Consider the following 26,709-nt stretch of genomic DNA (forward strand, 5'->3'; position numbering starts at 1 on the left):
GTAATCCCAGCTGCTGAGGAGGCTGAGGCAGATAATTTCTTGAACCCAGGAGGTGGAGGTTGCAGTGAGCGGAGATCACACCACTGCATCCCAGCCTGGGCGACAGAGCGAGACTCTGTCTCAAAGAAAAACAAAACAAAACAAAACTTAATTTTCCTTCTTGCAAAAAGGAAAAAAGACCTTTCCTCCTCTCTTTTCTTATAGCATTTCCTTAAGAAAACTTGTAATTGTAAATCCTTTCTCTGTCTCTGTGAGATTTAGCAAAACTTTTTAAAAAGTAAATAAGCTTCTTGCTAGTTTAACAACCCAGGAAGGTCTTTCTTAATGGCCTTGGGTCATGTCTTTGAAACGTAAGCATCAAGGAAGATTGCACCCCATCTCCCTGCCTCTGTGGTAAACTCCCAGGCTCCTGCCTACCTGCTATTAACTACCTGCCTGTCATAGAGATACCAGAAACTTTACTTTTCATTTACATAACGGCAATTAACTAACACTGATGGCTACCCTAATTATCAGGTGAATTTCAGATGAATTATATATAGCAAATGGTGTTGTACAGTTGTCTTACTTGAGGACAAGTTATCTTTTACCTTGAGAAAATGGAATGCGTTGTATCAGACCTGCTAATATAAAAAATGATAGTTCTTCCTGTCTTCATAAACTCATTAGTGGGTTGCCTGTGACGCACATCGCAGTCTGGTTTAATGTTTATTCAATAATGTAACTGTTTTGTTCTTCTCCATCTGTGGAGAGGATTTTCTGGGTTGGCAAGAGGCTTTGTTTTAAATTATTTCCTCAATACCTCCCATCCAGAAAAGTGGTGTGTGTGTGTGTGTGTGTGTGTGTGTGTGTGTGTGTGTATTATGTGTGCATATTTTTATATGTATATATGTGTGTTTATACACATGACTATATAGAAGGAATATAGAACGAATAAGTCCTAGTGTTCAATAGCACAGTATGGTGACAAGTGTTAACAATAATTTATTGTGTATTTCAGAATAGCTAGAAGATTTGGAATATTCACAACACAAAGAAATGATAAATGAGGTGGTGGATATTGTAATTACTCTGATTTGATCATCACAGATGGTATGCATATATCAAAATACCACATGTACCCCACAAATATGTACATTATGTACCAAAAAAAAAAAAAAAAACTAAAATAAGCAGCAAAAACCACTTCCAGCTAGCATGGTGCTTACAAAATGCCTAAGCTCAGTTATCAGCCAATGAGAGGCATTATCATATCACCACCATAAAATGGGGGAACTGATGAAAAAATATACATATTTTTTCTAGATGATTCTACATGTTTTAATGTAATAAAGTTATTGACCAGGAAATACATAATTTGCTTTACATGTACAGCCAAGTCCTCTCTCTGTATCCGCAGGGGGATTAGTTCCAGGACCTCCCTGGATTACTCAAATCCAGGGATGTTCAAGTCTCTGGTAGAAAATAACCTGGTATTTGCGTAACCTACACACCTCCTTCCGTGTACTTTAAATTATGTCTAGATTAATTGTAAACCTAACACAATGTAAATACTATGTAAATAGTTTTACTCTATTGTTTAGGGTATAACGACAAGGGGAAAAGATGGTACATGCTCAGTAAGATATAAAATTTTAAGTCATTTCTTCTTTAGAGAAGGTCTCACTATGTTGCACAGGCTGGTCTCCAACTCCGGGCCTCCAGTGATCCTCCCAAGTGGCTGAGATCACAGGCACAAGCCATCCCTGCCCAGATCATTTTTAATTATTTTCAATCCGAGCTTAGTTGAATCCATAGATATGGACCCCGGGGATACGGAGGGACGACTATATATATTCCTTAGTGAAATGATAGTCATGATATTCTATTAGGTTAAAATTTGTGTAAATTCATGAGAAGGATGAACACCTAACATTAAGCGCTTTTGCTTTAGGAAAGTGGTATACCCGTCTTCTGTTTTAGCTTACACATACTTTGTAGTTTATTACTTTTCGCGTACCGTTTGCACAATTGTGAAAGCTAGCATTCCTAAGAGGAAGCGGTTACAGGGCAATATCCTTCATTACTCCACGTACTCCTGTACCCACGGAGTTCAACCACTTTAACAAAACTGCCCATCAGTGATCCTTGGAGCACCTCACTGTGGCCTTCCGTCTTCACGCCCCGACGTGCGCCGTGCAGCTCTCCAGCCATCACTGAGCAACGCCAGGGCCCGCTCCAGGAAACCAGACAGCAGTCACTCAGGCCGCTGGAGGAGGACGCGCCTCATAACCTCATCCAAGATGGAGTCGCAGCCGGGCCTTCTGGGAAGCGTAGTTCTGGATTAGGGCTCGGGGGACGTTCTGCGCATGTGCAGTGCCATCTCCTTTCTGGCGTTGGCGTTTTTGTCTTACGCCCTAGGATGGGCAGAGGACTCCGATGCCTCCGGGTCTCCGCTGGGCCGCAAAGGGCGGGGCCTGGACTCGGCGCGGGCCGGGAGCAGAGGCCGAGCCCCTGCAGGTGTGTCGAAGGCCCTTGCGGGAGGGCAGGGCGTGGGAGGCGGGCTCTCGAGCCTGGAAGTCTCTTCCTGGTCCCGGTGCTGCCTCCGCGGAGGGCCCCTGGTGGAAGTGGCCTGGCGGGGAGGTTGGCCTTCTGCGCTGGCGCCCCTGCCCGGAATGGCATTTGAGCTAACTGCTTGAGGGGCAGCCAGAAGAGGCCTGCGGTGGCTGGGCAGCTGGTGCCCGGAGCAGCCGCATTGTATGACGTGGACCGGAGCCACCACGTCAGGCGCGCTGGCCGCTGCAGACGCCGCGAAAGCCGCAGAGACGTGGGTTCCGGTCCAGCGTCTGCAGGTGGTCCCAGTGCGGCTCGACGCCCATCTGGTAAATGATGGGGGCCTTTGGGTACTGAATAGGGTAGTAGATGTAAAGTATGATACAGGACTCAATAAAGGTGAGCTGCTTCTATTACAAGACATGCTGTTTTCATTATTGGCTCATTTAATCATCTTAACCATCCTTTCGACTTAACCATCTCCATTTAAATAAATGTGACTACTAAAGATTCAGAGATAAATTCATTTACTCACAGTATTAGCAGGTGGGATGTAAATCCTCACTTTTTCTTCTGAGTTCATGTGCCTTCCCATACTAAAATCCAGTCTTGGCTTGTATTTAGCACAGCATTTCTCCCTTGAGCACCACCAGAATGTAGCTGTGGAGTGTACTGAACCCAGTCTTACCACGTAGTGTTCTGTTTCCAAAAATGCTTGGGGGACTCTTCAGAGCCCTTGAGTCAAAAGGTTAATTATTTAAGGCCTTCCTGCATCCTCCAACAGTAGTCTCTTCTTAGAGGACTGTGAAACTGTATATTGAAACCACCATTTGAGCCCCCAATTTTGCATTTTACAGAAGCTGGAAATCCCATCCATCCCAGAGGCTAGTTTCTGAAGAGAGGAAATGGGACAAAGAATTTTTTTAAAGATGAAAACTGCAGTTCATCAGTTCCCCCATTTTATGGTGGTGATATGATAATGCCTCTCATTGGCTGATAACTGAGCTTAGGCATTTTGTAAGCACCATGCTAGCTGGAAGCGGTTTTTGCTGCTTATTTTAGTTTTTTTTTTTTTTGGTACATAATGTACATATTTGTGGGGTACATGTGGTATTTTGATATATGCATACCATCTGTGATGATCAAATCAGAGTAATTACAATATCCACCACCTCATTTATCATTTCTTTGTGTTGTGAATATTCCAAATCTTCTAGCTATTCTGAAATACACAATAAATTATTGTTAACACTTGTCACCATACTGTGCTATTGAACACTAGGACTTATTCCTTCTACATATTTTTGTCCCCATTAACCAACCTCTCTTCATTCCTCACTCCCTGCTTCCCTTTGCAGTCTCTGGTAACCATCATTCTACATCCTACCTTAATGAGATCAACTATTTTAGCTCCCACGTATGAGTGAGAACATGATATTTGTCTTTCTGTGCCTGGCTTATTTCATGTAACAGAATGTCTTCCAGTTCCATCTTTGTTGCTGCAGATGAAAGTAGTTCTCTTCTTTTCCTAGTTTCTTCAGAGTTTTTATCATGAATGGATCTTGAATTTTGTCAAATGTTCTTCTGCTTTTTTTGGGGATAATCGTGTTTTTCTTTTTTAGTTTGTTAGCATAATGAACTACATTGATGTTCAAATGTGGAATCAACCTTGCATTGCCAGGATAAATTGGTAATAATGTATATATTTTTACATATTGCTGAATTAGATTTGCTAACATTTTTTGAGGATTTTTGCATCTATCATGAGGAATACTGATACTAGTAAATGTTTAATAATCAGATTTTAGGGGTTGTGAAAGAAATTTGGTTTATACTGTTTACCAATTTCTGTGGTATAAATACTCCCACCATGGCAAATTTTAAGCTACAACATGCCAGCCAGTTCCTGAAAACTTAACCATCAGCTCTTCTGAAATGATACAAACTGGTGCCAGCAACCACTGTAGTTGTCATTTCTGGTAATGTTTTTATTAGATTTGGGTCTCAGGGTCATGTGAGCCTTATAAAATCAGTTGAGAATGGTTATTTTTTTCTTGGTTTTATGGAAGAAATTACATATAATTGGTATTGTTTCTGCCTTATTGTTTGATTGAATTCACCAATGAAACCATTTAGGCCTGAAGTTGTCTTTGTTCAAAGGTTTTGTTTACTTGTTTTAATTGAAGTGAGATTCACATACTATTCATCATTTAAAAGTATACAATTGTGAGGTATTAATATTTAGTACATTCACAGTGTTGTGTAACACCACCTCTACCTATTTTCATAATATTTTCACCATCCCAATAGAAAACTCCATACCAATTAAGCAGTCATTCCCTGTTCTCTCTCCCCCTATCCCCTGGCAACCATTAATATGTTTTCTGTCTCTATGGATCTACCTATTCTATATATTTCATGTAAGTGAGATCACATATTATGTGACCTTTTGTGTCTGCCTTCTTTCACTTAGCATGTTTTCCAGGTTCATCCACCTTGAAGCATGTATCAGTATATCATTCCTTTTTATGGCTAAAATGCCATTGTGTATATACGCCACAATTTGTTTATCCATTCATCCATTGACAGACATTTGGGTGGTTATTATGAATAGTGCTATTATGCAAATTCATCTACAAGTATTTGATACCTATTTTCAATTCTTTTGGGTATATACCTAAAAATGGAATTACTGGGATATATGGCAATTCTATGTTTAAGTTTTGAGGAATTGCCAAACTTCCACAGCAGCTGCACCATTTTACATTCACATTAGCAATGTACAAGGGTTTCAGTTTCTCCATATACTCCCAACACCTGTTCTCCATTTTTAAAATTATGCCCATTATAATTGGGGTGGGGGGTGAAGTGGTATTGTTGCGGTTTTGCATTGCATTTCTTTAGAGATGAATGATGTTGAACATCTTCTAGTTTGCTTTTTTTTTTTCTAGTGTGCTTTTTGCCCATTTGTATATACTGTCATCGTTTGGTATTTGCAGGTGATTGGTTCCAGGACCCCTGCACGTACTAAAATCCACACATACTCAAGTCCTGCAGTCAGCCCTTCAGAACCCATGTGTGCAAAAAATTGGCCCTCCATATGGGTGGGTTTCCAATCTTGCAAATACTATATTTTCAATCTATGTTTGGTTGAAAATAATCCGCATCCAAGCCTGTGTTGTTCAAGGGTGAGTTGTGTTATTTGGAGAAATGTACACTTAAGTTCTTTGACCATTTCCTAACTGGGCTGTTTATCTTTTTGTTGTTGAATTATAAGAATGTTTTATGGCCGGGCACAGTGGCTCATGCCTGTAATCTCAGCATTTTGAGAAGCCAGGGTGGGTGGATCACTCAAGGTCAGGAGTTCAGACCAGCCTGGTCAACATGGTGAAACCCTGTCTCTACTAAAAATACAAAAATTAGCTGGGCTTGGTGGTGTGTGCCTGCAGTCCCAGCTACTTGGGAGGCTGAGGCAGGAGAATCACTTGAACCCGGAAGGTGGAGGTTGCAGTGAGTCGAGATGGCGCCACTGCACTCCAGCCTAGGTGACAGAGCAAGACTCTGTCTTTAAAAAAGAAAAAAAGATTGGCTGGGTGCAGTGGCTCACACCTGTAATCCCAACACTTTGGGAGGCCAAGGCAGGCAGATCATGAGGTCAGGAGTTTGAGACCAGCCTGGCCAACATGGTGAAACCCCATGTCTATTAAAAATACAAAAATTAGTTAGGCATGGTGGTGCATGCCTGTAGTCCCAGCTACTTGGGAGGCTGAGGCAGGAGAATTGCTTGAACCCAGGAGGCAGAGGTTGTGGTGAGCTGAGGTGGTGCTGCTGCACTCCAGCCTGGGCAACAGAGGGAGACTCTGTCTCAGATGATTTGCAAATATTTTCCACACAGTGGGTTGTCTTTTCTCTATTGTGACAGTGTTCTATAATGCACAAACATTTCAAATTATGATGAAGTGCAGTTTATTTTTCTTTTGTTTGTGCTTTTGGTGTCATATAGAAGAATCCATTGCCAAATTCAAGGTAGGCTATGTTTTCTTCTAAGAGTTCTACATATTTAACTCATATATTTAGGTTATTTATCCATTTTGAATTGATTTTTGCATACGATGTGAGGTAGAGGTCCCATTTAACTCATGCATGTGGGTATTCAGTTTTCCCAGTATTATTTGATGAAGAGACTATTCTTTTCCCACTGAATGGTCTTGGCAGCCTTGTTGAAAATCAGTTGGCGCTGTACATAGTGGCTCATGTCTGTAATCCTAACACTTTAGGTAACCAAGGTGGGCAGATCTCTTGAGCCCAGTAATTTGAAACCATCCTGGGCAACATGGCAAGACCCTGTCTCTACAAAATACAAAAATTAGCTGGGTGGGTGGTTTGCACTTTTAGTCCCAGATACTTGGGAGGCTGAGGTGGGGGAATCACCTGAGACTGGGGAGGTCCAGGCTGCAGTAAGCCATGATTGCACCATTGCACTCCATACAGTGAGACCCTGTCTTAGGAAAAAAAAAAAAGAAGAAAATCATGTGGTTGTAGATTTGTGGGTTTATTTCTGAGCTCAGTTCTATCCCGTGTCCTAATGCCAGTACCTCACTGTTTTGGTAACTGTAGCTTTGCAGTAAGTTTTGAAATTGTGAAGTGTGAGTCCTTTGACTTTATTCTTCTTTCCCAATGTTGTTTTGGCTACTGGGGACCCCTTGCAATTCTGTATGAATTGGAGGATAGTCTTTTCCATTTCTGTGCAAAAGTCATTAAGAGTTTGATAGGGACTGTTTTGAATCTGTAGATTTCTTTGGGTAGTATTGTCATTTGAACCATATTAAGTCTCCCAGTCCATGAATACAGGATGCCATCTCATTTATTTAAGTCTCATCTTAGTATAGCCAGCCAGCTCTCTTTTGGTTACTACTATTTTCATGAAATGCCTTTTTCCATCCTTTCTTTTCAGCCTACTTGTGTCTTTGGGTCTAAATTTAATTTTAGAAGGCATATATTTGAATCATGTTTTTAATATCCAGTCAATCTCTGCCTTTAACTGGTGAGTCTAATCAATTTAAAGTGATGTTTGATAAAGTCTTACTTCTGCAACTTGGCATTTTTCTTTGACATAATTTATATCTTTTCCTTTAATTCCTCTGTGATATGGTTTGGCTCTGTGTCCCCAACCAAATCTCATGTCAAATTGTAACCCTCAATGTTGGAGGAGGGGCCTGGTGGGAGGTTATTGGATCATGGGGGCAGACTTCCCCCTTGCTGCTCTTGTGATAGAGAGTGAGTTCTGACAAGATTGGTTAAAAGTGTGTAGCACTTCCCCCTTTGCCCTCTCTCTCCTGCTCTGCCATGTGAAGATGTGCCGACTTCTCCTTCACCTTCTGCTATAATTGTAAGTTTCCCAAGGCCTCCACAGCCATGCTTCCTGTACAGCCTGTGGAACCATGAGCCAATTAAACCTCTTTTCTTTGTAAATTACCCAGTCTCAGGTAGTTCTTTTCTTTTTTATTTTTAAATTGAGATGGAGTCCTGCTCTGTCACTCAGGCTGGAGTGCAGTGGTGTGATCTTGGCTCACTGCAACCTCTGCCTCCTGGGTTCAAGCGATTCTCCTGGCTCAGCCTCCCAAGTAGCTGGGATTACAGGTGCCACCACGCCTGGCTAATTTTTGTATTTTTAGTAGAGATGGGGTTTTGCCATGTTGGCCATGTTGAACTCCTGACCTCAAGTGATGTGCTCGCCTCAGCCTCCCAAAGTGCTGGGATTACAGGAGTGAGCCACCACGCCCAGCCTCAGGTAGTTCTTTATAGCAATGTGATAACACACTAATACCCTCCAACACTGCCTTCTTTTAAAATTTTTTCTAATGTACCATTTTGCTTTCCTCCTCATTTCCTTTTGTGAATATTTTAAGGTGTTTTCAGTGGTTACTCTTAGCATTACAATTAACTTTTCTAATTTTTGACAATCTAGTTTGAATTGATACCAACTTAGCTTCAGTAGTGTATAAAAATTGCTGATATATAGCTCTGTTTCTCCCCTCTTATGGTTGTTACTGTCACAAATTACATTTTTGTATGTTGTGTGGCCACTAACATACAGTTACCATTTTATGCATTTGTCTTTTAAATCCTATAGGAAGCAAAAAGAGGAGATATAATTTAAAAAAATACAATACTGGCTTTTATATTTACCTATATAGTTACCTTTACCTGTGTTCTTTATAGCTTCATATGGCCCTGAATTACTGTCCAGTGTCCTTTCATTTCAGACTGAAGGACTCCTTGTAGCATTTCTTATAAGGCAGGTCTACTAGAAACAGAGTCCTTTAGCTTTTGTTTATCTTGGAGTGCCTTAATTTCTTATGCATTATTGATGGATAGTCTTGATGGAAAAGAGTTCTTGAAATAGAATTCTTTTCTTTCAGCACTTTAATATGTCATCACACTGCCTTTTGGCTATCATAGTTTCTGTTAAAGAAATCTGCTTTAATCTTAATGGATTAATGGATTAATATTAATGGCTGGAGTTGACTGCTTTCAGCTTTTCCATGCTGAGGTTGCAAGTGGCTGGTGGCTCTAGCATTCCAAAGCATGGAGGGCAGTGGCCCCCATACTTTCCAGACTTTATGCTTTGATTCCCTTTTAAATATCAGTTCCAACTTTAAGACATTTCTTTGCTCCTGTATTTGATCATAGGCTGTTAGGAACAGTCAGGCCACATCTTGAATGCTTTGCTGCTTAGAAATTTCTTCTGCCAGATACCCTAGGTCATCATTCTTAAGTTCAGTGTTTCATAGATCCCTAGGACATGCAGCCAAGCTCTGTGCCAGGACAAAACATGGGTGATCTATACTCCAGTTTCCAATAAATTCCTCATTTTCTTCTGAGACCTCATCAGCTTAGCCTTCACTGTCCATATCACTATCAGCATTTTGGTCACAACCATTTAACCAGTCTCTTAGAAGTTTCAAAGTGTCTTCTTCTGAGCCCTCCAAATTCTTCCAACCTCTGCTTGTCACTCAGTTCCAAAGTAACTGAAAAGTGCTTCTGCATCTTCATAGCAATGCTCTACTCTTCAGTACCAATGTTGTGTTCTTTTTTGCATTGCTACAAAGAAATACCTGAGGCTGGGTCATTTATAAAGAAGAGAGGTTTAATTGGCTCATGGTTATGCAGGCTGTACAGGAAGCATGGCACTGGCATCTGCTCAACTTCTGGTGAGGTCTCAGGGAAATTTTACTCATGGCAGAAAGTGAAGCAGGAGCCAGTACATCACATAATGACAGTGGGAGCAAGAGAGAGAGATAAGGGGTAGGTCGTAGACTCTATTTATTTATTTATTTATTTATTTATTGAGGTGGAGTCTCTATTACCCAGGCTGGAGTGCAGTGTCATGATCTTGGCTCACAGCAACCTCTGCCTCCCAGGTTCAAGTGATTCTCCTCCCTCAGCTTCCCGAGTAGTAGGGACTACAGTCGTGGACCACCACACCCTCCTAATTTTTGTATTTTTAGTAGAGACGGGGTTTTGCCATGTTGGCCAGGCTAGTCTCAAACTCCTGACTTCAGGTTATCCACCCGCCTTGGCCTCCCAAAGTGCTGGGATTACAAGTGTGAGCCACCACACCTGGTGCCAAACTCTTTTAAATAACAAGATCTCATGTGAACCCAGTGAGAACTCACTCATCATCAAGGGAATGGTGCTAAACCATCCATAAGAGATACACCCCCATGACCGAAATACCTCCCACCAGTCCCCAACTCCCACACTGGGGATTATATTTCAACATGAAATTTGGAGGGGACACACATCCAAACTATATCAGTAGGCCAGTAAGAAAAAAGTGCCATAGACTTTCTCCCAAAAATTAGCAGCCTCTTTCTTTATTAAGTACTCCACTGAGGCTGGGTGCGGTGGCTCATGCCTATAATCCCAGCACTTTGGGAGGTTGAGGCGGGTGGATCACCTGAGGTCAGGAGTTCTAGACCAACCTGTCCAACATGGTGAAACCCTGTCTCTACTAAAAATACAAAAATTAGCTGGGTGTGGTGGTGGGCACCTGTAATCCCAGCTACTTGGGAGGCTGGGGCGGGAGAACTGCTTGAACCTGGGAGGCAGAGGTTGCAGTTGCAGTGTGCTGAGATCATGCAGTTGCACTCCAGCCTGGGTGACAGAGTGAGACTCTGTCTGAAAAAAAAAAAAAAAGAAAAGAAAAGAAAAGAAAAAAAAATACTTCACTGGTTGATGGTTTAAAAAAAACAAAAAGATTCTAGAGTTCCAAAAAGTTGATTCTATCAGTTTTTGTCAGCTTTAATGGTTGCCTCAGTGGAGGGACCAATGCTTAGAGCTCCTGAAGTCACCATTTCTCATGAAGTCACTCATGTTGAAAGGTTTTTAACTATAGATTCAGTTTATTTAATATAGTTGATACTAGGATTATTTATCTTAGATATTTCTTCCTGAGTGAGTTTTGGCAGTTATCTTCTTTCAAGGAATTAATCCATTTCATCTAAGTTGTAAAATTTATGCGCATAGACAGGTTCTTAGTATTCTCTTATTATCCTTTTACTGTTTGTAGGGCCTATAGTGACTATTCCCCTTTTCATTTCTGATATTGTTAACATGTATTTTTTGTCTTGATCATTCTGGATATAGGTTTATCAGCTTTCTTAGTTTTTTCAGAGAACCAACTTCAAATGTTATTTTCCAATAACATTAAACAAAGTGCTCACCTATTATTTTCAAGTATTTGATGACATTCCAGATAAGTTTCTGTTACTGATTCTAGTTTAAGTCTACTGTGTTCAGAGGATATATTTGGTAGATTTCAATTCTTTTAGTTTAAGATATTTTTCTGGCCCAGAAAATGGTCTTTCAGTGAATATTTTATGAAAAGATGTGAGCACTTTGTTAACATATTTAGAAGTATCTTTGAAGGACAGTTTAGTATACAAAATAGTCTTTTCCTTCTCCCTTCTTCTGTAAGCAGTCCGTTTTAAATTTCATAGTTTCCTGTTATGGTTGTATGAGAAATAATTTCTTATTCTTATATAACCATTAGCTTTTTTTATTTTTTGAGACAGAGTTTCGCTCTCTCACCCAGGCTGGACTGCAGTGGCACAATCTTGGCTCACTGCAACCTCTGCCTCCTGGGTTCAAGCAATTCTCTGCCTCAGCCTCCAGAGTAGCTGAGATTACAGGCACCTGCCACCATGCCTGGCTAATTTTTTGTATTTTTAGTAGAGATGGGGTTTCACCATCTTGGCCAGGCTGGTCTTGAACTCCTGACCTCGTGATCCACATGCCTCAGCCTCCCAAAGTGCTGGGATTACAGGCATGAGGCATTGCACCTGGCCATCTGTTAGCTTTTTTTTTTTTTTTTTTAATTGAGATGGAGTTTCAATCTTTGTTGCCCAGGCTGGAGTGCAATGCCACAATCTCGGGTCACCACAACCTCCATGTCCTGGGTTCAAGCAGTTCTCCTGCTTCAGCCTCCCGAGTAGCTGGGATTACAGGTATGAGCCACTGCACCTGGCTAATTTTGTATTTTTAATAGAGACGGGGTTTTTCCATGTTGGTCAGGCTGGTCTCGAACTCCCGACCTCAGGTGATCCACCCACCTTGGCCTCCCAAAGTGCTGGGATTACAGGCGTGGGCCACCACGCGTGGCCCTGTTAGCTCTTATATCTGATTTGCCATGTGATTTTTTTTGTAGTTTCTATTAATTATATTCTAGAATGCCTTGCAAAATTAGTGCATCGTTTGTATGCTTTTAACATCTTTATATTTATGAAAACATCTTTTTTTTTATACTTGAATGAAAAATTTGGCAGGGCATGGAATTCTAGGTTCAAAACCTTTATCCTTTGCGGGTATTTTTTCTTTATCTTTAGCATTTGGTTCTACATATGAAAAGTCGTATGTCAGTTTTGTCCTTATTCTCTTAGGTAATCTCTTAATTGCTGAAATAGAATTGCTGTCATTTAAGAAACTAGTACTTTCATGTTTTCACAGAAATAGAAGTGTTGCTTTAGAAAAACACAGATGTATTTCAACAGAATAAAATATCTATGTGTGTGTATAACACAATTTTGTGTTTCTCTTTTTGTGTATATTGTACCCATATTTAGGGACCCTGGTGAAGTAATCATGTTGCCCAATTGACCCTGGTATCATTATGTGGTGGAGTCCTTTCATCAGCTCTTGCTTTATACTGGATGCTCTTTGGTTTTTGTTGTTGTTTTTTAAGTGGGGAGCCTTTAATAATTTTCCTATCAGTCATCCTTCTGTCCTTGCCAAACTCCAGCCCTTTGACTATATAAGCATAGAAATTTACATGAAGCTCTTTGTTAGGATGTGTGTCCAAGAGCTGCATTCTCTTATCTGGTCTTAGGAATTCTAGATATTTCCAAAATTTCCCAAAAGGCCTGCTTACTTATTACAGCTTTCACTCCTTTGCTGAGCTGGTGTGTGGTTATGCTAATTTGGACTCTTTACATTTGGATTTTGAACTACAACTGTCCCTTATTTGTAAGTCTCCCTTTCTTTGGTTTCCTAGGTACTCCTCCTGGCCTCTTATGTTTAGAGACGTTCTCTCAGGCTCCATGGTCTGGGCCTAGTCTCCAGCCATTATCTCAGATATTGTTGTTCCCACAGCTTCTAATTTTTTGTTTTTGTTTTTGTTTGAGACGTAGTCTTACTCGGTCGCCCAGGCAGGAGTGCAGTGGTGCTATCTTGGCTCACTGCAAGCTCTGCCTTCCAGGTTCACGCCATTCTCCTGCCTCAGCCTCCCAAGTAGCTGGGACTACAGGCGCCCGCCAACACGCCTGGCTAATTTTTTTTTTTTTTTTTTGTATTTTTAGTAGAGATGGGATTTCACCGTGTTAGCCAGGATGGTCTCGATCTCCTGACCTCGTGATCTGCCCGCCTCGGCCTCCCAAAGTGCTGGGATTACAGGCGTGAGCCACCACGCCTGGCCCCCAGAGCTTCTTTTTTGGGATCTTCTAGAACACTATTTTTTTATATATTTGAATGTTCTGTTTGTGGAAACTTATATGTGTATCTGACAAAATGGAAAATTCCAGCTTTATGTTCCACAGTCACTTTAAGCACAGAATAAACAAACTTCAACTCATTAACTCCTGCCCAACTTATCCTTTACCTTGTATTCCTGTTTTCATTTACAGACTTCTTTGTTGCCACACAATAGTGTTAGTCTGTAAAAAAAGAGCCAGGCGTGGTGGCGGGTGCCTGTAGTCCCAGCTACTCAGGAGGCTGAGGCAAGAGAATGGTGTGAACCCAGGAGGCAGAGCTTGCAGTGAGCTGAGATCGCACCGCTGCACTCCAGCCTGGATGACAGAGTGAGACTCCGTGTCTAAATAAATAAATAAATAAATAAATAAATACGAACTGGCTGGGCGTGGTGGCTCAGACCGGTAATCCCAGCACTTTGGGAGGCCAAGGCGGGCAGATTATCTGAGCTCAGGAGTTCGAGACCAGCCTGGCCAACATGCCGAAACCTCGTCTCTACTAAAAACACAAAAATTAGCCCAGTGTGGTGGCAGGCAACTGTAATCCCAGCTACTTGGGAAGCTGATGTAGGAGAATCGTTTGAACCTGGGAGGCGGAGGTTGCAGTGAGCCAAGATTCGGCCATTGCACTCCAGCCTGGGAGACAGAGACAGACTCCATCTCAAAAGAAAAAAGAAAAAAAAAAGAACCAAGAATTTATATCCAGCCAAGATGTTCTGCAAGTAAAAATAATGCCCTTCAGATTTCATGGAATATAAATAAAGCAATGATTAGATGAAATTTCATAGCCTTAAACAGTTCTACCAATAAAAGTGAAGGAATGAAAATAATTGGCGCCATGACTATACCCACAAGTGAGACATACAGACACTATGGGAGCTGCCCTCCCCCTTTCTCCCAGTGGTTATTAACTAATTTTCAATTAATTACAAAGTCGTGTTATACTTCTTTCCCCCACTGCTATTGCTTTCATATAAATGGTTTTCTGATCTTTCTTTTTTCTTTTTTTTTTCTGCTTCAACTTTATTGTTTATTTATTTATTTTTATTATTGTACTTTAAGTTTTAGGGTACATGTGCACAATGTGCAGGTTTGTTACATATGTATCCATGTGCCATGTCGGTGTGCTGCACCCATTAACTCGTCATTTAGCATTAGGTGTATCTCCTAATGCTATCCCTCCCCCTTCCCGCCACCCCACAACAGTCCCCGGAGTGTGATGTTCCCCTTCCTGTGTCCATGTGTTCTCATTGTTCATTTCCCACCTCTGAGTGAGAACATGCGGTGTTTGGTTTTTTGACCTTGTGATAGTTTACTGAGAATGATGATTTCCAGTTTCATCCATGTCCCTAAAAAGGACATGAATTCATGATTTTTTATGGCTGCATAGTATTCCATGGTGTATATGTGCCACATTTTCTTAATCCATCCTATCGTTGTTGGACATTTGGGTTGGTTCCAAGTCTTTGCTATTGTGGATAGTGCTGCAATAAACATACGTGTGCATGTGTCTTTATAGCAGCATGATTTCTAGTCCTTTGGGTATATACCCAGTAATGGGATGACTGGGTCAAATGGTATTTCTAGTTCTAGATCCCTGAGGAATCGCCACGCTGAATTCCACAATGGTTGAACTAGTTTACAGTCCCACCAACAGTGTAAAAGTGTTCCTATTTCTCCACATCCTCTCCAGCACCTGTTGTTTCCTGACTTTTTAATGATGGCCATTCTAAATGGTGTGAGATGGTATCTCATTGTGGTTTTGATTTGCATTTCTCTGATGGCCAGTGATGATGAACTTTTTGTCATGTGTTTTTTGGCTGCATTAATGTCTTCTTTTGAGAAGCATCTGTTCATGTCCTTCCCCACTTTTTGATAGAGTTGTTTGTTTTTTTCTTGTAAATTTGTTTGAGTTCATTGTAGATTCTGGATATTAGCCCTTTGTCAGACGAGTAGGTTGTGAAAATATTCTCCCATTTTGTAGGTTGCCTGTTCCCTGTGATGGTAGTTTCTTTTGCTGTGCAGAAGCTCTTTAGTTTAATTAGATCCCATTAGTCAATTTTGGCTTTTGTTGCCATTGCTTTTGGTGTTTTACACATGAAGTCCTTGCCCATGCCTATGTCCTGAATGGTAATGCCTAGGTTTTCTTCTAGGGTTTTTATGGTTTTAGGTCTAACATGTAAGTCTTTAATCCATCTTGAATTAATTTTTGTATAAGGTGTAAGGAAGGAATCCAGTTTCAGCTTTCTACATATGGCTAGCCAGTTTTCCCAGCACCATTTATTAAATAGGGAACCCTTTCCCCATTGCTTGTTGTTGTCAGGTTTGTCAAAGATCAGATAGTTGTAGATATGCGGCATTATTTCTGAGGGCTCTGTTCTGTTCCATTGATCTATCTCTCTGTTTTGGTACCAGTACCATGCTGTTTTGGTTACTGTAGCCTTGTAGTATAGTTTGAAGTCAGGTAGCGTGATGCCTCCAGCTTTGTTCTTTTGGCTTAGGATTGACTTGGTGATGCGGGCTCTTTTTTGGTTCCATATGAACTTTAAAGTAGTTTTTTCCAATTCTGTGAAGAAAGTCATTGGTAGCTTGATGGGGATGGAATTGAATCTATAAATTACCTTGCGCAGTATGGCCATTTTCACGATATTGATTCTTCCAACCCACAAGCATGGAATGTTATTCCATTTGTTTGTATCCTCTTTTATTTCATTGAGCAGTGGTTTGTAGTTCTCCTTGAAGAGGTCCTTCACGTCCCTTGTAAGTTGGATTCCTAGGTATTTTATTCTCTTTGAAGCAATTGTGAATGGGAGTTCACTCATGATTTGGCTCTCTGTTTGTCTGTGATTGGTGTATAAGAATTCTTGTGATTTTTGCACATTGATTTTGTATCCTGAGACTTTCCTGAAGTTGCTTATCAGCTTAAGGAGATTTTGGGCAGAGACAATGGGTTTTCTAGATATACAATCATGTCATCTGCAAACAGGGACAATGTGACTTCCTCTTTTCCTAATTGAATACCCTTTATTTCCTTCTCCTGCCTAATTGCCCTGGCCAGAACTTCCAACACTATGTTGAATAGGAGTGGTGAGAGAGGGCATCCCTGTCTTGTGCCAGTTTTCAAAGGGAATGCTTCCAGTGTTTGCCCATTCAATATGATATTGGCTGTGGGTTTGTCATAGATAGCTCTTATTATTTTGAGATACGTCCCATCAATACCTAATTTATTGAGAATTTTTAGCATGAAGGGTTGTTGAATTTTGTCAAAGGCCTTTTCTGCATCTATTGAGATAATCATGTGGTTTTTGTCTTTGGTTCTGTTTATATGCTGGATTACATTTATTGATTTGCGTATGTTGAACCAGCCTTGCATCCCAGGGATGAAGCCCACTTGTTCATGGTGTATAAGCTTTTTGATGTGCTGCTGGATTCGGTTTGCCAGTATTTTATTGAGAATTTTTGCATCAATGTTCATCAAGGATGTTGGTCTAAAATTGTCTTTTTTGGTTATGTCTCTGCCAGGCTTTGGTATCAGGATGATGCTGGCCTCATAAAATGAGTTATGGAGGATTCCCTCTTTTTCTATTGATTGAAATAGTTTCAAAAGGAATGGTACCAGTTCCTCCTTGTACCTCTGGTAGAATTCGGTTGTGAATCCATCTGGTCCTGGACTCTTTTTGGTTGGTAAGCTATTGATTATTGTCCCAATTTCAGAGCCTGTTATTGGTCGATTCAGAGATTCAACTTCTTCCTGGTTTAGTCTTGGGAGGGTGTATGTGTTGAAGAATTTATCCATTTCTTCTAGATTTTCTAGTTTATTTGCATAGAGGTGTTTGTAGTATTCTCTGATGGTAGATTGTATTTCTGTGGGATCGGTGGTGATATCCCCTTTATCATTTTTTATTGCATCTATTTGATTCTTCTCTTTTCTTCTTTATTACTCTTGCTAGCGGTCTATCAATTTTATTGATCTTTTCAAAAAACCAGCTCCTGGGTTCATTAATTTTTTGAAGGGTTTTTTGTGTCTCTATTTCCTTCAGTTCTGCTCTGATTTTAGTTATTTTTTGCCTTTTGTTAGCTTTTGAATGTGTTTGCTCTTGCTTTTCTAGTTCTTTTAGTTGTGATGTTAGGATGTCAATTTTGGATCTTTCCTGCTTTCTCTTGTGGGCGTTTAGTGCTATAAATTTCCCTCTACACACTGCATTGAATGTGTCCCAGAGATTCTGGTATGTTGTTTCTTTGTTCTCATTGGTTTCAAGGAACATCTTTATTTCCGCCTTCATTTCGTTATGTACCCAGTAGTCATTCAGGAGCACGTTGTTTAGTTTCCGTGTAGTTGAGCAGTTTTGAGTGAGTTTCTTAATCCTGAGTTCTAGTTCGATTGCACTGTGGTCTGAGAGACAGTTTGTTATAATTTCTGTTCTTTTACATTTGCTGAGGAGAGCTTTACTTCCAACTATGTGGTCAGTTTTGGAATAGGTGTGGTGTGGTGCTGGAAAAAATGTATATTCTGTTGATTTGTGGTGCAGAGTTCTGTAGATGTCTGTTAGGTCCGCTTGGTGCAGAGCCGAGGTCAATTCCTGGGTATCCTTGCTAACTTTCGTTGATCTGTCTAATGTTGACAGTGGCTTGTTAAAGTCTCCCATTATTATTGTGTGGTAGTCTAAGTCTCTTTGTAGATCACTCAGGACGTGCTTTATTAATCTGGGTGCTCCTGTATTGGGTGCATATATATTTAGGATAGTTAGCTCTTCTTGTTGAATTGATCCCTTTACTATTATGTAATGGCCGCCTTTGTCTCTGTTGATCTTTGTTGGTTTAAAGTTTGTTTTATCAGAGACTAGGATTGCAACCCCTGCCTTCTTTTGTTTTCCATTTGCTTGGTAGATCTTCCTCCATCCTTTTGAGCCTATGTATGTCTCTGCACGTGAGATGGGTTTCCTGAATACAGCACACTGATGGATCTTGACTTTTCTAATGTGCCTTTTGCCTACATTAAAGTTTTCTCCCCAACCACTTATTTACCCCTATAACTCCAGTGCTTACTTGACATTTCTCTTCAGTGTCTCCTGGTGTCTCTGTATTTTCATCTACACAGTGAATGGTGAACATCCCAGAGATATATAAGACTTTTGACATAGTATGAAATAGCAGAGTATCTATTTATGTTTTCTCTTATATAAACAAAAACGAACTTGTTAAATTTATTATTTTTTTGAGATGAAGTCTCGCTCTGTCACCCAAGCTGGAGTTCAGTGGCACAATCTTGGCTCACTGCAACCTCTGCCTCCCAGGTTCAAGTCATTTTCTTGGCTCAGCCTCCCGAGTAGCTGGGACTACAGGTGCATACTACCACGCCCGGTGAATTTTTGTATTTTTTAGTAGAGATGGGGTTTTGCCATGTTGGCCAGGCTGTTCTCAAACTCCTGCATTCAGGTTATCCACCTGCTTCGGCCTCCGAAAGTGGTGGGATTACAGGCATGGGCCACTGCATCCAGCCTAATTTTTTTTTTTTTTTTTTTTAGATAGAGTCTTGCTGTGTCTCACTGCAGTCTTGACTTCCCAGGTTCATGTGATTCTCCCACATCACCCTCTCAAGTAGCTGGTGTTACAGACGTGAGCCACCACACCCACTCCCTTCATTATTAATAAACATTAATACATGCAAATTTGTGTAATATATTAATAAGCAGAGATTTATTTGTTAAGTATGTATGCAAAATGTATTTTACTGGTCCAAAAGACAGATTCAGAATTTCTTGCCCTGTCCCTTGATTTTACACTGTAACCTTCTAACTAATTTTGGTCCTACATCCTACCATAGATATATATGTACCAAGGACATACCTACCATAGGTATATACCCACCATAGATAAAATGCCTACCAAGTTATATGTGGTTTCCTAAACTTGCCATTTCTCATGCATCCGTGCCTTTGCCAATTGTGTTTTCTTTATTCCTAAAGTTAGTCAGTTTGACCACCTAATAAAATCTAACATGATAACATGAAATGCAAATAATTATCCCATTTGTGACCGTCATGTATTGTGTACATGTTTCTAAGATGGCACCTGCTTCACATACTGTATTTTAGCATTTTCACCTTTTTCTCCCTGGCAAAATATAAGCTCCTTGATAACAGGAATAGAGTCATGCGTCACTTAGTGATGGGGATATGTTCTGAGAAACGTATCATTAGGTGACTTCATCATGCAAACATCATAGAGTGTCCTTACACAAGCCTAGATGGTACAGCTGACTGCACACCTAGGCTATGTGGTGGAGCCCATTGCTCCTGGCCACAAACCTGTACAGTATGTTACTGTACTGAACACTGTAGGAAATTTGTAACACAATGGTAAGAATTTGTGTATCTAAACATAGAAAATGGACAATAAAAATACTATATTTTCTTATAGGATTGTCATCATATATGGAATCTGTCATTAACTGAAATGTCATTATGTGGCCCATGACACTCATTTTTTTCTTCATCTTTGTATCTTCAGCAGAGTTCCAGGCATGGAGTGGGAGCTCAGTAAATACGTACTGAACAAATATTCCTTCTATGAATAAGGCAGGGTATAGCATGGCACATATGCTAACTCTCCAGAGTGAACTTTGCAGTTAGTACACTAACAGCTAGCTCACATATCTTTTCAATGATATACTATCTATTCTGGTTACTTCAGATTGAACTGAAATATGTTATTCCAGGGACCCGTGACATTAAAGGATGTTATTGTGGAATTCACCAAGGAGGAATGAAAGTTACTGACCCCCTCCTCAGCTATAAGTATGTGATGCTGGAAAACTAGTCACCTGGTCTCAGTGGGTGAGGAAAACTTCCCCAGGTGTAAATCCCAGTAGTTTGCATCTCCCTTCTCAGTTGCTGGAATATAAGAGGACCCTATAAGGTTGAATGATTGACATTAGCTATGATTCAGAGTTTGAAGTTAATAAATCAATTTTTGGGTCTAGAAAAAATATTTGTGCCCCTCTCTCCCCACTGAAAGAATCTAATTTTGCTAAGCCTAACTGGAACCTTCATCATTCTCCTGAAACTCCACTTCCTCATCTTTCACAGTCCCCAAATTCCAAGCAACTTGTGTCATTTCCTTGATATTTTCATTCATAGGTTACCATGTGAATAAGCCAAATGCAGTCTTCAAGTTGAAGCAAGAAAAAGAGTCTTGGATATTAGAAGTAGAATTTCCACATCGGGTCTTCCCTGGTGAGTTAGAAGAAATTATATCCCATGTTACTGGTGAGTGGTTGGTGCCTCTTGCCTTCTGAAATATTTTTCGGCAATCTCTCACTTTTTTTTTTCGAAACAGAGTTTCACTCTTATTGTCCAGGCTGGAGTCCAATGTTGCCATCTCAGCTTACTGCAACCTCCACCTCACAGGTTCAAGTGATTCTCCTGCCTCAGCCTCCTGAGTAGCTGGGATTACAGGCATACGCCACCATGCCTGGCTAATTTGATATTTTTAGTAGAGATGGTGTTTCTCCATGTTGATCAGGCTGGTCTTGAACTCCTGACCTCAGGTGATCTGCCCGCCTCAGCCTCCCAAAGTGCTGAGATTACAGGTGTGAGTCACCGTGCCCGGCCTCAGCAGTCTCTTTATAAATGCCTTATAGTTTTGGCAGCAATTAAGGACACTTGATTTGCACATGTAAAAAAACCTAATTCACACCTCCAATTTTTGTTCTCTCCACTTAAATCTCTCCTTTGCTAGACATGTTTTAAATAGATTTACTTCTCTTTCCTATATACAAACTCTAACTCCTTCTTACTCTTGTAAGATTTTTTTTGTCTTTTTCTCTAGAATCGCCAGTTACTCCCTGCCATTAGAGTATGCAACTGTAAAGTGTTTGTAAATCTGACTTATAAAGTTTTTAAATGGCATCTCCCTCCTTTTATTAACAACTAAATACCTCAGTTATTTTGGCACCAATTTTAACTTCCCATTTTTTCTTTGAACTCTGAGCTCGATTAGAAATCGTTACGCCGCTCATCAATTCTTTCATTTCAGAGTTGCTACTTCCTGCTATACATGTTTACCCTTCCCACAAAGCACTGCTTATCCTCCCTAAAATCTATTGCACCTTATTTGGATAACATTAAGATAATCTCATCCTGCCTCCTTAAATGTTTGTCATGTATTTTCTAACTTGTGCACAGATGTGTTGTCAGTATCAGGAACACTGCCTAGTACATATTAGTTGCTCACTAGATATTTGTTGAAAGAATGAATATTAATTAACAAGATACTGGCTGGGTGTGATGGCTTATGTCTGTAATCCCAGCACTTTGCGAGGCCAAAGTGGGTGGATCACAGTGAGACTCACGTTCATGAAAAAAAGAAATAAAAAATATATAAAATAATTAACAACAGACAATCTCTACTTTCTGCTCTGTGCTCTTTTTAGTAACTTCTATAAGAGCTCATCCATTCTTAAGGCATTGGTTTGTATGATAAGGACTCCTAAAATTGACCTCTCCAGCATCTTTGCCCTATTTATATTCTGATCCCATATTTTTACCTTCTTGTAAGATAGTTCTGCTTATTCTACTTTCTTCCTTGTTAGGGTCAAAACAAAAATTGTTGATTTAAATTCCCACAGTAGTTGTGTAATGCAGCAGATGTACACTGGCAGAAGTCTGCATGGTATACTTAATACTGACTCAGTGTTAAGTCATTTAGTATTAAGGCATTTAGACAAAATAAAAATCTTAGGGTAAGGAGGTATTAGTAATATTTATTTAAATGAATTTTCTGTCAAGAACTAGTCTGGCCCTCTCTTGCCTATACAACTTATTTCTCCTTGTGGCCCCCAAACACCTATTAATCTCCATTTTACTATGCTCTTAAATATTTTCCAAACATAAGATTTTTTTTTTTTTTGAGATGGAGTCTCACTCTATTGCCCACGTTGGGGTGCAATGGCATGATCTCGGCTCACTGCAACCTCCGCCTCCCCGGTTCAAGTGATTTTCCTGCCTCAGCCTCTTGAGTAGCTGGGATTATAGGTGCCCACCACCAGGCCCAGCTAATTTTTGTATTTTTAGTAGAGGCGGAGTTTCACCATGTTGATTAGGCTGGTCTTGAACTCCTGACCTCATGTGATCCACCTGCCTCGGCCTCCCAAAGTGCTGGGATTACAGGCATGAGCCACCATTCCCAGCCCATACATATGATCTTATTTCATGTGTATCCGAGTTAATGTTGCATAAGTCCCTATCAAGTGACTTTTCTTATGTATTTCCCACCATTGCTATGAAATTCCAACCCCAAACCTCTGCTGATAATCTTTCACTTGCTTTCATGCATTTAAAGATGCATAAATATGAAGGTCACTAAAGACTATGGAATGATGTTCAATACTTGAAACTGTAAAGATCCTGTAGTAAACTGGAAGCAGAGATGGAGAAAGCAAGATATGAAAACGAAATTCAAGACTAGTGTTGAGTCGTGAGTAACAAGTGCTTTTGAAGTGCAGGATTTGGTGGTCAGGATATGTTCAGGATTGAAAATCTCTGGTGGTACAACTAGGAATTCATCCTTATATAAATGGCTTACCCCAATGCTTTTAAAAAAATCCTTCCTTTTGGATATATGTGGTCCTCCATCTTTCTGTCCTGAAAATAAAGCCAACTAGATGGAGAGTGAAAGCCCAAACTACAGGACTCTTCCTCTAAGCATGAGGAAACTGATGTTCTGAGAAAGTCACTTTAGTATTGACACCTAGACTGCTGTGGATGGATGAAGAGCAAATAAAGTAGAAGTTTGGCTGCTAACTACTAGGAATCCTAGCACAGTAGTCTAGGTTTGAGGGAATAAAGACCTATACTTCAGCTCCTTCTTCCAGTTTAATCTTTTCCATGTAATTCCAGGGAACACTGTCGTCCAGTAGTTTTTCTTAACCTGCTTACTGTTCATTGTCCTTAAGGGGCTCACAGCATTCTCTATACTTCCCACACTCCCATTCAGCAACACTTCGAATGTCCTGTGTTCTCCGCTCCCGGTTCTTTTTTTTTTTTTTTTTTTGTCTTTAACTTTTGCCTCCAAGCTCTTAAGGTCATATTTGTAAAAATGTCAGAGTACATGGGTCTACAACTAGGTTCCTTCTTCTGTGTGTGACAACAGTTTTCAGTGTTTGTTTTACTTTTTTTTTTCCCAAAACAATGGGCTAGAGGAAATTTGCATTTGAGGTTCTTTCATTATGAGAAATGGGCCTGAAGCCTAAGAATCAACGCTATGACAATATTAATGTGTAATATTTATAAAGTATTACATTTTTGATTCCCTTGTAGAAGACCTATTCATGATCTAGAAGCAAGATACCAGGAAAGCCAAGCTGGAAATTCAAGGCAAGTTCAAGAATTAATGTTTAAGATAAAAGATTTGTAAGCAACAGTCTTGAAGGAGTTACTAGAAATGGGAGGGCACTAGTTAATACTAAACGTGAGAAAACTAACACTGCAGAGCAATTCCCAAGAAATATAATCCAAATGGAAATGCCCTTTTTCATAGAGACCTTGTGCAGGATCTGGAGATTGAAACTTTGAAGTAGTCTTTTTACTCTTTTGAATTAAATAATAAAGGGAGTCTTTATTACACAAAATAGAAAGCAGGCAATTGAGAGACCCTGTGAATAGAATGCAAATGCAGATTCACCTTACCAAATGTTAAACTACAGTGCAGGTCAGAGAATGCTCACAGTGGAGAAACCCTACGGATCCAATAAATATGGGAACATCTCTAGAAATCAGTCCTCAGAGGTACTTGGAAAATACACCTAGTGTGGGGGAAAAAGCCTTAAAAGTCTCTACACATTAATGAATGTGGAACTTTCTGTCTAGGAATGGAGAACTCACAAAACATCAGAAAACTCATACCACAGAGAAAGCCTATGAATGTAAGGAATGTGGGAAGTTCTTCTGCCAGAAGTCTGCCCTTGTAGCAGGAAAAGCCACAGACAAAATTCCTCAGACACCAAGTTAAAGAAGGAAGGGGTTTAATCGGCCTGGGGCATCAGCAAGATTCCTGTCTCAAGAGCCGAGCTCCCCAAGTGAGCAATTCCTGTCCCTTTCAAGGGCTCACAACTCTAAGGGGGTACACTTGAGAGGGTCGTGATCGATTGAGCAAGCAGGGAGTACGTGATTGGGGGCTGCATGCACCGGTATTTAGATTGGAGCAGAACAGAATAGGGATTTTCACAGTGCTTTTCTATACAATGTCTGTAACCTATAGATAACATAACTGATTAGCTCGGGGTCGATCTTTAACTACCAGGCCCAGGGTGTGGCACCGGGCTGTCTGCTTGTGGATCTCATTTCTGCCTTTTAGTTTTTACTTTTTCTTTCTTCGGAGGCAGAAATTGGGCATAAGACAATATGAGGGGTGGTCTCCTCCCTTACCCTCATAGTACATCAGCATACTCACTCAAAGGGCAAATCCTATGACTGTGATAAATGTGGGAAATCTTTCTCTAAAAATGAAGACCTCACAAGACATCAGAAAGTTCACACTAGAGATAAAACCTACGGGTGTAAAGGATGTAAGAAAATATTTTACCACCTATCATCTCTCAGTAGACATCTGAGAACCCATGCAGGAGAGAAACTCTACGAATGTAATCAGTGTGAGAAATCCTTCTACCAGAAACCACATCTCATAGAACATCAGAAAACACACACAGGGGAGAAACCTTATGAATGTACTGAATGTGGGAAGTTCTTCTATGTGAAGGCATACCTCATGGTACACCAGAAAACACACACAGGGGAGAAACCCTATGAGTGTAAGGAATGTGGGAAAGCCTTTTCCCAGAAGTCACACCTAACCGTACAGCAGAGAACACACACAGGGGAGAAACCCTATAAATGTAAGGAATGTGGGAAATTCTTCTCTAGGAATTCACACCTCAAAACTCATCAGAGAACTCACAGAGGAGAGAGATGCTATGAATGTAAGGAATGTAGGAAATGCTTTTACCAGAAGTCAGCCCTCACAGTACATCAGTGAATTCACACAGGGGAGAAACCCTTTGAATGTAATAAATGTGAGAATACATTTTACTATAAATCAGACCTCACTTAACATCAGAGAAAACACACAGGGGATAAGCCCTATGAATGCATAGAATGTGGCAAATCTTTCTCTGTGAATTCGGTCCTCAGATTACATCAAAAGACTCACACAAGAGAGAAGCCCTATGCATGCAAGGAATGTGGGAAGTCCTTTTCTCAGAAGTCACATTTTATTATACATCAGAGAAAACACACAAGGAAGAAGCCCTATGAGTGTTAGGAGTGTGAGAAGACCTTTATCCAGAAGCACATCAGAAGACACACACAAAGAAGAGGAAGGCTGAGAAGTAAGATGAGCTGGGAAATTCTCTTGACTGAATTCATCCTTCAAAACAATCAGATAATTCACACAAGAGGTACAGCTTATGAATGGCCTCAGTATAGGAAAATTTTCAGCTACAATCTCTGTGTATCAGCAAATACATAGAAATTCTATACATTTATTTGGGAGAAAATTTTATCATATTGTAGACTTTTCTAAATATTAGATAATATAGATGGCAGAAGTCATGCAAATTGTAAAACAGGAGGGGAACCTTTCAGAAGTCATACTTTTGTTTGACAACATAGAAATCACACAGGAGCAAAATCCTGTAAGTAAAACGAACGTCAAGGCATTTTCTGTCAGGGCAGTCAGCTGTAGACATCCAAAAGCTCCCAAATGAGAAGCTCCTTGAGTATCCAGAAATCTCTTTACGCAATTGGAGCTCATATACTAGAGAATTCAAAGGGATAACTGCAAAGACAGTGGCAGATATAGAAGCCTTTATTAAGAATTGATGTTTCATTCAATGTCAGATCAGTGGTACTTGGATAGATATTTTAAATATTTGGAAGGTGTTCTATAAAAATTCACACAATTTGTACTGAGGGAAACAGTTATACTAGAACTCATTTTGCAGATCTGATGCCAAAGTTGTTCTATTTTAAAAGGAAACCTGCAAATGTCTACACATATGAAGCTTTCAAAAAGCACAAATTATCAGGCAACATATTTAAACATACATTAAATGTCTTTTAGTATATAGGACTTTGTGTGTATGTGAGTGTGT

The 26,709-nt window shown here is 40.2% G+C and overlaps 1 pseudogene; it reads left to right on the forward strand.

The window, feature by feature from the left end:
* The first annotated feature begins 2,738 nt into the window (after positions 1-2,738).
* On the forward strand, positions 2,739-26,709 carry LOC116480901 (zinc finger protein 25-like; annotated as a pseudogene).

This window comes from Hylobates moloch, unplaced genomic scaffold (assembly GCF_009828535.3).
Source record: "Hylobates moloch isolate HMO894 unplaced genomic scaffold, HMol_V3 SCAFFOLD_3, whole genome shotgun sequence".
Lineage (NCBI taxonomy): Eukaryota > Metazoa > Chordata > Mammalia > Primates > Hylobatidae > Hylobates > Hylobates moloch.